The sequence below is a fragment of the Haliotis rubra genome, unplaced genomic scaffold (genome assembly GCF_003918875.1).
Source record: "Haliotis rubra isolate DU_JTF1 unplaced genomic scaffold, ASM391887v1 Scf1383, whole genome shotgun sequence".
NCBI lineage: Eukaryota > Metazoa > Mollusca > Gastropoda > Lepetellida > Haliotidae > Haliotis > Haliotis rubra.
Genome location: NW_025765318.1, coordinates 42726 through 55802, shown reverse-complemented (window position 1 = coordinate 55802; position 13077 = coordinate 42726). Strand labels below are relative to the sequence as shown.

The 13077-nt window shown below is 41.6% G+C and overlaps 1 protein-coding gene across 1 annotated transcript in view; it reads left to right on the top strand.

Annotated features, from left to right (window-relative positions):
• LOC124268478 overlaps positions 1-13077 on the top strand; it is a 79701-nt gene that overhangs the window by 50705 nt on the left and 15919 nt on the right. The window lies entirely within an intron of this gene.

The following is a 13077-nucleotide window of genomic DNA, read 5'->3' as shown; positions in this document are numbered from 1 at the left end:
CACACCAATCTGGCTGGACATTCAGGACAACCTTGAATGTTTGATCACATGTTGAAGATTGGATCTTATAGTCAGTTTAACGTTAATCTCGTCAGTGATTAGTCTTCGTGGTATCGCGAACAAACAGCATTTATTTCCAAAGAACGTAACCCAGGCGTCTGAGTCCCTGTAATTCGCTGTCCAGAGGTGCGTCCTTTGGTTAGGTCAGAGACCTTTGATCGTGGGTTCCCATCCCAGTTCATTCCGATTATGCGTCTAGGTTTACTTTGTGGGTTTCCCAAAGGGGTAAATGTCTGATACAATCATCACTTTGTATAATAACGCAGTACTAACCCCCATGTCATGAAAGGGGCGGTGGGTAGCCTAGTGGTTAAGGCGTTCGCTCGTCACGCCGAAGACGCGGGTTCGATTCCCCACATGGACAATGTATTAAGCCTGGTGTCCCTCACCGTGATATTGATGGAATATTGCTAAAAGCGGCCTAAAACGTAACTAAATAACTCACATGTCATGAAATAACTGAACCGTGAAGGTCCGGGTTAGAACTGATCTTCAGTAACCCATGCTTGTCGTAAGAGGCGACTAACGGGATCGGGTGGTCAGGCTCGCTGGCTGGGTTGACACATGTCGTCGTAACCCAATTGCGTAGATCGATGTTGATGCTGTGTATCCCTGGATTGTCTGATCCAGACACGATTATTTACAGACCGCCGCCATATAGCTGGAATATTTCTGAGTGCAGTGTAAAACTAAACTCATCCCTCCCTCACCCATGCAATAACTTAAATACTGCGCAAAGGGCTCAAACGCCACTAAAGGTTTTGAACAGAGGTAGTAACACGATATATTCCATGAATTTAGAACTGGATTGCTTAAAGTTTAATTATACACCTGTTCACTCTAAACACATACAAGACGTATTTGGTGCCTTATGATTATAACTTGTCCGCGCCACTTTTTAGACAGCGCTTCGACTTTATCTGTTTATTTCTTGTCAGGACCGATATGAATGTAAATATGTCAACGGGAAAATATTATTTAAACGAACATGCGGTTACTCATACGTGCAAAAAACACGAAGCATTCCCTAGATTCGGACATGCAAAAACGTCCGAAGCGGAAATATGCATGTATCATCAGCTATCGCGCTGAAGTACATTTATAGCACATCCGATTAGAGGCAGTTGTATGGAGCAGCAGTCGTCACCGTAGGACTGAGCTGAGGTGAAATTGGGTTTAACGTCGTGCTTGAGAATATTTCGCTCATATGACGACGTGCATGCGTGTGTGTATGTGTATGTGCGGCTGCTTGTACTAGCCCAGACTTAAGCTGGTTTTATAGTGCTAGCTCACTGAGATACCATGCCGCAGTGAAGCATGAATACCCCACTCAGACACATTATACTGACTCCGAGCCGACCAGTCCTTGTTGTACCCTTGTTGCGCCAGACAGAGACCAACAAGTACCATATTTACACGTCTTTTGGTATGACGCGGTCGGGGATCGAACCCGCGACCTTCCGCTCTCCGGGTGGACGCTCTAATCACTACACCACGGAGGCGGCCCCATCACCGTAGGAAGTTAATCACATCATGTATATGTGTAATGCTTTGTTTACGGCGTGACGCCGCACGGTGTTTAGGATCTCTGATCACTGCAGACACATAGCAACGGGTCACGACGGGGGTGTTTTACTTCAGATTCCCTATGAAAATACCTTCTGAAAACTGCAAGGACGGTTGGGTAGCCTAGTGGTTAACATGGGCGGATCCAGGAATTTTGAAAGGAGGGGGTTCAGGGGGTTCGAACTGGTTAATGAGTTTGCTCGTCACGCCGAAGACCCGTGTTCGACTCCCCACATGGTTACAATGTGTGAAGCCCATTTCTGGTGTCCCCGCCATGATATTGCTGGGATATTGCTAAAAGCGGCCAAAAACCATACTCACTCACTAGTTGGTGCCTGTCAATAGCTTGTTATAACTATCATGATGACAGGGGGCGGTGGGGTAGCCTAGTGGTTAAAGCGTTCGCTCGTCACGCCGAAGACCCGTGTTCGACTCCCCACATGGGTACAATGTGTGAAGCCCATTTCTGGTGTCCCCGTCATGATAATGCTGGAATATTGCTAAAAGTGGCCCGTTGGTGCCTTGGATGAGGCAACACTTCGCGAACACCTGCTTTCACTGAATGATGAATAATAATTCATAAACACATTTCATGTCAAGAACACAAGTCTCGGGTCAATCAACTGATATCATCCAAATCCGAGCTTATGAATACATATACACAAACTGCTAGCGATTCCATGACATTTGCATGGTAAAGAAGCAGTAGTTTTTTCGTTACATCTTTCCACAAACGGAGTGTTGTTTCCTGATTCACGGATAATAGAAGGGGCTTGTATTACAGTATTACGCTGAACGAATTAATAGTTTTCCTGTTATTGCCTAAAGTGTTTTGTGGTCATGATAAAATAAAGCGATTATTGTTGAGGTTTTTATTGATACGAATTGACTTAATTATGTTTTTGGTCATAAACATACAAATGTGCATCTGAGTGTGCAATTAATGATGGCCCTAATGTCAAGGCATCTCTATTTATGTACATGTAATGTCTCAAACTGTTAACAATAACAATGACAACATTATATATGTACTCAGTCTTCTTTGATGGGCATTTTAGAAGTTGAGTTGATGAAGAAGAATGGCAATTATAATGGATATACAACTTCTTCTATTTTGTGGAGGCGACGTTTCGACATAGGTTCTAATGTCGTTGTCAAGCACATGTATGTATGTATGTATGTATGTATGAATGTATGTATGTATGTATGTATGTATGTATGTATGTATGTATGTATGTATGTTTGTATGTATGTATGTATGTATGTATGTATGTATGTATGTATGTATGTATGTATGTATGTTTGTATGTATGTATGTATGTATGTATATGTGTGTGTATGTATTTATGTTTAAATAATTACTCTCTATATATCTATATCTATCTACCTATCTATCTATATATAGATATTATATATGATATCATTATTAATTATCAAAATTTGAAACATAAATATCGTATCTTCTAAGCCAGATTATTCAAAAAGTGTTCACGACTGATGAAGATCCAAACGCCCAAATGAATTTGATATCCAAAGGCGTGGATCTTAACTTAATTTAACACTAACTCGACTTTTCAAACCATTGAGCTGCGTTTCTCAGCTAAATTCGTATATTTTCAACTGCTTGTAATTGTATTCTACATTCTTCCACAATCATAAGCGGTTTATAGGGAAACATGGATTTATTTCAAATTACAAACTATATGATTACAGGCATGGACACCTGGAACATTTATATCCCCCTGCCTCCTCGTGATTAGCCTGCTCCATAAAACAGATGATAGCAGCACGGGTTTAGTCTCATGTAATCCCCCGTTATCTCTTGTAACGGGAATATTTAGGCACACATCCAAACGATACTTGTGTGCCAACGCTTCAGTTTTCTCTTTTCTCACTCTGTCCTATGTTCAAGAGGAAGTAACGCCACAGCGTTCAGTGGCACTACCATACGTTTTCTGTGTGAAACACTAAGATAATACAATAATGCGATGGTTATTGGGAATTCCTATTTGTACCCATTTCTAAATTGGAACCTTTTGGCATGACGGAGCAATGGCCGGTGAGAGAATGGCCAGGACGTCCGTCTTCTTTTGCTTTTAAGTGTTATTTTACACCATATCCGATAGTCTTGCTCCTTCAATATAGCTCTATTGGGAACACATCAATGGCCATCTTGAAATAAATTGTTTTGCGTCTCTGAGCCTCGCTTCCAATTTACTTTTTAGGATATTGCGAAAGGATATGTCGGAAGTGCGAAGTGTTCATACCGTAGTGATTGATGTCGCTGTGTAACGCATCCCTCCGCGGTAACAAATCACTCACGTGTCATGAAAACATAGTTCCAGAATCGTCGCAGTAGTAAAGTAAACAATGAGACCCACGTACTAAATGTTCACTTTTATTCAAATCAAGTGAGATGGGAATTAAAAGAACTTGAATTACTTCGGGTCCAATTTGACTGACTAAATCGTATCTTAGAACCGGATTTTTCTATCGATTCCCGACTCTTGCTATTAATTAAATCCAACAAGAGCGATCACTCTCTTTTTTATATTACAGCCGCACCAGTTTAATTTGAACAGACCATTAGTTTTATGTGTGTAGGCGCTGAGTTTTACAGGTGTTTAGTCCCAGACGGGAGGCCAAGTGCTGTTGTCATCAGTCTGAGAAGATTCCATTTAAAGACTACCGGGGAATGGTTTCTACCGTGTTAGAATAACAATCCTTCCTTCCATTCTATCAGCGTTGATTAATCACGAAGCGATGGTGAACGCGTGTAAATATACCTAACATCACAAATCCTTCAACCAGTAGTGTTCCCAATGTATTTCCAGACAGTCCCTTGTCCTTACTATGTAACCATGGTAACTGTTATACAACGTCACACTGTCATATTACCGTTATGTTAGAAGGGTCCCGGGTGATGCAGTATGTTTTCATTAGAAGGATTCTGAGTGGGTAATTGTACATAGGCAAATCTAGTACGGTTATTCGATATTTCAAATAACAGCAATGGCAGTTACTACCTTTCATGGGTTAAGGTGCACAACGCGTACCTGAGATGGCGCTCTGGGCTGTCACAGTTGGTACGAGCTCTAAATGCTGAGTTTGGATTATGTGAGCGTTAGTTGATATGATGATATCAAATCCTGTAACGGCCAGTTTCTACCTTTCATCAGCTCGTTGCTTGGCTCTGGTTCAAAATGCATGTTTGGTTTACAAGGTGATGACGACATAATTCACCTATTCCTGTGTCAGTTGAGCAATGAAAGGTATTTAGTTGACGTTAGTTGTGGAATGTTGCCAAAGGCTGTTACTTTCCCCTTATGAATTATGTTTTGGCCTTCCTGTTTTACTATCTTTAATGAAGTTGTAGTGCAGTAAAGAAGTTAATTTTTTGGATCTGTCTTTTTTTGTTTGTTGGGTGCTTAACGTCACACTCAGCAATATTACAGATGTTCACTTCACATCATGAACATCGATCTTCGCAGTTGGATACGATGGCAGGCGTTAATGAAGTCAGTTAGTCTGGCCACCCCTTTGTAGCATCTAAGGGATTTGCTGAAGATCAGCCTTCACTGATTTAGGGGGTGGTGAATCGGTCGGGTTGTGATGAGTATGTGTTTGAAAGCGTGGGGGAAGGAGGGTAGCGGAGAGATGGGGCGTCAGGGGTGGGGTGGAGGAGGAGATGTGTATGGTGGTGTTGGGGTGTGTGTGTTGGAGTTTGGATTGCCAGCAAGGAGGTTGGAGGCACACACGTTCGCCACAAGCCCATCCGTAGATAGAGTCTTTAGAAGCAGACACTAATGCATCGATCAGGGGGAGAGAAACCAGGGATACGTTGGCCATCATTCTATCTTTGGCCGTAAGAACCATATGTGTTTTCCCCCTTAACAAATTGATATACGTCTATGGGGTAATAACACTGATTTGCAGCGACAGATAAACCGATACCCAAATAAAACACAAGGGTTTATCGCATTGCAAATCAACTGGCTATCAAAGAACAACTCCACGTGCCCATCAAGCAAAGGTCACCTTCAACCGTACAAACCCCTGCAATAAACTCTCTGGTTGTTGAAGTGTATCATGTAAGCCAACATATGTCTATCTGGCCTGTAGTCACAGACACGGCGCTATCACCACCTTATATAACTGGCCGTTAACAGGCGACCGTCGCCGTTTGACCCCAACGACCCCTCTTGAGCCGCACGTCGTAATTATTCTCCCATGTATAATATTCACAACTTGTAAGATAAGTGACATTTGGATCAGTTTCACCTCTCCCGAATTCAGTCGTGCGATGAAAGTTTGGGTTTGACAAGGATGAAAATAATATAAATCACAAATTGTTTATGACCTTCTCGAGACTGTGAGAGAGTTTGAATTGTCGCTGAGTACACACTTGGGACGTCGCCTTTGATGTCTTTGTTTACCGCATGCCGATCTCAATTGTAAAGGAATATATGAATGTGTGATGAGTGATATGAAATATGGTTATGATATTATTTCATGTGGGTATGTGTTTTGATATCTTTAACGCTCTCTCTGGTCGTTCCCACATTAGTCTGACACGTCGTAAATAATATTTCAAAGCGACATTAAAACCAACTCACTTACTCACCTTAACTTTAGGGCACAAATGGCCAAGTAGTCTAAAACTTTCTTAAGAGTGGTGTCCCTTCGCTTGATCGGAATTTCAATTCTCAGATTTTGCCTTGATTTTTATCTATAATCCATGAACACCAATCCCATGCTGCTTGGAATCTCTGAGGTGGTGAATCTAACCAAAAGACAATTCATCAACGAATGTTTACGTATCACATTTTGTGTAGAATGAAACGTCAAAATTTTCTAAAATAACTTCGCATTCTATAGTTATTACCTTCACACAATCTGACCTTTAAACTATTGAAATAAAATACCCAAATGCTGCGTAGCTTGGCCAGCACCTTTCCCCTGTGTACTAAGCTGAACACACCCAGTTCCGCACCAAATGTCAAATACGTTAATATATCTGTGATCACATTCAGTATGTTTCATCATGTTTAAAAACACAACACTAACTACTGAAAAACGTGGCCATTTTACGTACTTAACCGAGGTACTTTTGAAAAAGCATAAAAATCTAACAAAATATCATCCAATCACCAAAAGCTGCTCACCGAACAACTGATTCTTCTTTGGTGTAAATGTAGTACGTGTCAATGTCAACATTGATACTGAAGAAAAGGTCATAAAGAATTTTTGGCATTTGTATAGCAGATTATCTCCCCTTGGTTGTAAGAGATTTGTACAATAAGATATCACCCTTGGACAGATGCAGGGCAAAGGTAAAATATGTTATCCTCCTTGGATATAGTGCATTTTAGAATGAGTCATCTACCCTTGGATATAGGACAAACGTGCAATAAGTTATCTTTCCTTGGATACAGGTCATTTACAGATTGGGTCATCTCCCTTTGGTTGAATGATTCACTTGGTCCGATGCAGCCTCAGACCACAGTTACCTCCCTTAAGTTTTACCATAACCCGGAAGGAAAATATGAGAATATAGCGCTTTGTTTAAATGGACTGTTCAGTCTGTGCTATTTTTTCAGGCTGACTCCTGATAGCTTAAATGAAAGCTCAGGCATTGTACTTTATTGCAAAGCATTTTTTGTCCACAATCTGCACATGGTATTGACTTCCATGATTTGATCTCAAGTTCAAGGTTGTTTAGTGTGCTCGAAACTTCCGGTGGCAATTGTTGGCAGGGATACAGCAAAATTGAGATGGTGGATCCAGGCCCATATTTTAGCCGATTAAGTGACAAGTGGCAGGTTGGTCATGCCTGCATCAGGGAGAACAGCCTACGGCGGCGATATATTAATTGTGGTGGACTGGCTTGCCACTGCAGATAGCAAAGACGGAAAAATAATTGTGGTCTGAGGCCATGTGTACTTATTTGCAATGTTCTGTAATGCCAGACATGCGTGCATCAGTCGCGGAAGGTAGGTAAGACCCTTTGGGATTGATATGTTTATAGGTACCCTAGAAAACCTCAAAACACTACCGATAAATGAACTATCATTCATGTCCAAAACCATTTTGAAACTTCTCTGGTGTATAGCCTTTTATTCGCCACAAGCTTTACTATTTTTACAATTTTTGTAACAGCAAAGCCTCAGCTCTTATCGCTGCTGACACTTCAAACGAAACGCTCTCAGGTTCCATGCCTGTTTCACTTCAATCTGATGTCAATGTATCCGAAATTAACATCCCAGATCGTAGACTTGCTCTTATCAAAATCAGCCGTGCGCAATGATCAGAGAGATTCGTACAAAGAACTTCATGAAGTTCACCAGCTACATAACACTACCACCGGCAGTCTACGGGGCAGAATGAAGGTCGTATTATATAAATTAAACCTGTCACAGAAGGTGCCCAGGATAAGACGAGATCACAGACTCAGATTGATGGAGAATCGTCAAAAGTAATTACCAATCCTCAATTTGGAGAAAACCGCCCGTCGGGGTATACGCTGATATACAGCACCGGTGGTAACCAATGATCGATACGTGATCACTGTGTTACCTGGGTAACACACTAGGTGCAAAATCTGGAATCACGAGCCATTCCGTTTTTTTTCTGTTTCAGATTTTTCTTTTCTTTTTTGAGTTGTTTGTCCTTTTGTGTTTATTTTGTGATTATTTTGATTGACACTTCACAAAAAAATATTCGAGTCTAGACGAGACACACCGGTGATTGATATTGTCAGTAACGACCAAGGCCGTTGAGGTGGGTAGCATAGTGGTTACAGCTTTCGCTCGTACCGCTGAACACCCGGGTTCGATTCTCACATGGGTTAGTCTTACCATTTCTGGTGACTAACGGGATCGGGTGGTCAGGCACGCTGACTTGGTTGACACATGTCATCGGTTCCCAATTGCGCAGATCGATGCTCATGCTGTTGATCACTGGATTGTCTGGTCCAGACTCGATTATCTACAGACCGCCGCCATATAGCTGAAATTTTGCTGAGTGCGGCGTAAAACTAAACTCACTCACTCACACACCATTTCTGGTGTCCCAAGTCCATGATATTATTGCGTTAATGTTAAAAGCGGCGTCAAACCATACTCACTCACCAAGTCACCGAGCCTGACCATTGCCAGGCTCGCCGTCATATTGCAAGAATTTTGCTTAAAGAGTCGTAAACAAATAAACGAATACCATACTCACTCACTTCTATCGCATTACATTGTGTTAGAGTAAGTATTGTTAAGCTGACAAGGATTTGATGAGTTAATCTGTCTGTCTTTTGGGTTACTATTGGTTACCGCTAAGGCGGAAGCAGACATAAGAAATCTGAACCACTCATCTGGTAAGGCATGTGCTGGATCTTGTTGTAACCACATATGTTGACAAATGTCAAAGTTCAGGGAACTTTTCTCAAAGAGTACAGATGACATTTGTCAATGTCGGTTTCTTTTACAAATCTGACGACACGGCATCAAAGCGTACATGGATTTGGCTAGATGCAGGAGCTTCAGAAAAACTGAATGCATATATGTCCATCACGTAAGATGAAGATGTTCCAAAAATGTCTGCAAATCATTACGGTTTTTCTGTTGGGTCCTGGAACTTTCCATGATAAAGTGAAAAGGAGCTGCATATCTAAAACGATTTAGACTGCAATACAATGTATTTCAAATCATACGTTCATACTTTTGAATGTTTATACGTCAAAACCTGCAGTGTATACCCAATATGTGAGAAATTACCAGAACTCTTGGATACTTATTACTGGAATTGTTCTTATGGCGCCTTGCATTCTACACTAACCCAATCAATATCTGCTAATACTGTTCATTTTCTTCATGAAGCAATGTTCCACAACATAACGTTTTAACAATTCTTATCACTTTGATTATTGGTTTCACGAATCATTTGAAATATAATGTAATAAGATAAAGCTATATGGCGGCAGTTGTAGGTAAATGAGTCCAGACCAGACAATCCAGTGACTGGTATCAGGGATACTCTACAACCTTATATAGTCTCCCTGCTGGTATTAACAGCATCAACTCAGGCGGTTGGGTTATATAATCTGACCTCTTCACTGTGGGTGTGGGTAGCATAGCGGTAAAAGCTTTCGCTCGTCACACCAAAGACCAAAGGTTCGATTCCCCAAATTTTTGTGTCCTATTTCAGGGTCCCCTGCTGTGGTATTGCTGCAGTATTGATTTCATTGGTTAGACGACACTTCTGAAATATAATATACAGTCAAATCTCGATGAGTCGAATCTTTGGGGACCAAGTAATAAATTCGACTTATCAATGTATTCGAGTAATAGGTATGTCTATGAGGGTAGGAAAAAAAAATGATCCAGTCCTAATTCCTCCGCCTTCCTCCGTAATAAGATAAAGCAAATTTGATTTGAGAGGATGAAACTGATATGGGATCATACAAAATGAATCGAAACGTTTCTCTGGGAATATTTCGTGCATGTTTTTCTGAAACTAGTGAAAATCTCCTCATCTCAACACAACCGCTTCAGGATTGATTTCTATGGAGCCAAAACAAAAAATAACAGTGGCTGAAAGACGGACGGTGCAGAGACGTATTGGTAGTAATGTGTTTTACAGGAGATCAATCTCAGTCCTATAAACTCAATTATATGTTTTATCTCTAGAGGATCCCTGCGTCCGCGTACGTGGTTTTTTTAACGGGGGACGTCTGTTGGGAACGTTATTTTAAATGTCTGTTTGAAGGAGAAGGAGCCAAATGCGCGAAAGTGGACAAAGAAATGTTTGCAGTTGTAATTGCGAGTAAATCTGTTTTTGAGGAAGAGTGTATTGTTTTGAAAAGAGCAACCCTTATCAATTAATGTTTTTGTGAACACCTGGTGTTATTACTGATTGACAGTGATCCACTTGGTGTTCACCACTGATATGTCTTTCACACTTGGTAGAATCGGCAGATAATCGAGTGTAAATATTCATAATAACGTGGTATGTTGACACATGTCATCGGTTCCCAATTGCGCAGATCGATGCTAATGTTGTTGATCACTGGATTGTCTGATCCAGACTCGATTATTTACAGACCGCCGCCATATAGCTGGGATATTGCTGAGTGCGGCGTACAACTAAATTCACTCACTCACTCACTTTTAAAAGAAGCGTATGCGTGACACAAAATAGGTACCTGACCCATCGCTTGATTCTTTGGCTCATCATTTGATTGTCACCGCCTCCGTGGTGTTGTGGTAGCGTCCGCCCGGAAAGCGGAAGGTCGCGAGTTCGGTCCCCGGCCGCGTCATTCCAAAAGACGTTAAAATATAGCACTTGTTGTTCCCTGCCTGGCGCTCGGCATTAATTGGTAAAAGAAGCTCTGGTCGGTTCGGCGTCAGTATAATGTGTCTGAGTGGGGTATTCATGCTTAAGTGCGGTATGGTATCTCAGTGGGCTAGGACTATAAAACCTCGCCGTCATATTGCAAGATTTTTTGCTTAAAGAGTCGTAAGCAAATAAATAAATTTAAGTCTGGGCTAGTACAAGCAGCCGCACATACACATACACACGCATGCACGTCGTCATATGAGCGATACATTCTTAAGTACGACGTCAGACCCCATTTCACCTCACCATTTGATTGTCCATCACTTGATTATCTGGTTCATCACACGATTGTCTGCTTTCATTACTGGCGAAGTCGCGCTGCAGGATCACTTCTGTGCAGATTCAAGCAACAAGGAAGCATGACCTTTTATTTCATTGTTTCGGTTTTTCTTTAGTTTCGGGGGTATTGGTAGGGAGGGACACGCGTGCCTCTTTGGCGAACACCTGATGTGTGTGTGTTTGTGTGTGTTTGCGTGCGTGCGTGCGTGCGTGTGTGTGTGTGTGTGTGTTTGTGTGTGTGTGTTTACAAAGGTTATATCATACGCTCACCGAACAATCTCATTATTACAATTAATGTTTTATAGCTGTCACCGTGAAGTGCTTCTTAGAACATGTATCGTGTCAGCAAAATTAAAAATGTCATTACAATCAATATTGTTGTGACGTCATTACACGTCACACGAATATCTGCATCACGCTAATGCTCAATGTTCTCGGTATTATGTCAACAGAAGAGCAGGAAGTATGAAATCATTACCGCACGTGTAAAACAGCTGGATAAGATACAGCTAGTAAACTAACATGTACTATCTGGCATGAAGATACATTTGTATTTAAGACGAACTTTGATAGATTGTCTCGTTTGTGTATAAAAAAATACCTGAGAGATTTGGACTTGACGAAGTAGTGTAGGCTTGCTTGGAACTGTTCAGATATTCATGTTCCAAGAAGAGAGGCCTATGACGGTTTGAAGACATCTCTATGTTGACAAAAAGGACAGTTTTTAAAAATGAAAATGAACCAACAAAACCATATGTTGATGTATATTGTATAACAACAGTATAATGAATTGGCAATATGTACTATGCTGTGCTGTGCTGTGCTGTGCTGTGCTGTGCTGTGCTGTGCTGTGCTGTGCTGTGCTGTGCTAGATATACGATATTGACCACCATCATGCTACACTATAATATACTGTGCTATGCTAGATATACGTTACTGACCACCATCCTACTATGCTATGCTATGCTATGCTATGCTATGCTATGCTATGCTATGCTATGCTATGCTATGCTATGCTATGCTATGCTATGCTATGCTATGTATACCACCCTCGACATCACAGATCCCACACAGCACTGGGGGTAAAATGGGCGATCTCACTGATTACACCAAGGGCGTCATGAGAGTTAACATGGTCATTACTGTCACTAAGTGAAGGTCAATGCGTCAATAATGCGTATGACCTTCACATGACGTCGGACAGGCTTCGTTAGGCGTCAGTACCGTTTGATTTTGACCCGTGAAGATCCGGGTCAGAAGTGATCTTCAGCAACATTTGCCTTTTGTAGGAGGCGACTAACGAATCTGACGGTCAGACGCAGTGACTTGTTTGGTGCAATATCAGTGACAGTAACGACCAGAAATTACCATTATCCCAAATGAGTAGATCGATGCTAATGGTGTTAATCACTGGATTTTCTGGTCCAGACTCGATTATTCCCAGACGGCCATGAAAGCGCTGGTCATAAAGAAAGTGGATTTTGATCGGTATTTGGAACTGTCGTACAGCTAGATTATTCTCATGATACCATGCTGTCGAAGTCGGCGTCGTATTGTGTAGCGACTGACGACTCGTCCAAGCGCGGTCAATGCAGATGACGTCAAAGTATGGAACTTGTGGGTGCAAATTGCGGTGATAGCGTTCTCCCATGGCAGTTGGGACACGGGGTCTTCCATTTCCACGGCTTCGGATGCGAGTCAGTCAGTACCACCGCGTCAACTTGGAGAACGACATTTTCGTAAAGTGCGTGAATTTCGCGCCAGGTGCGTAACTTACCCATACGA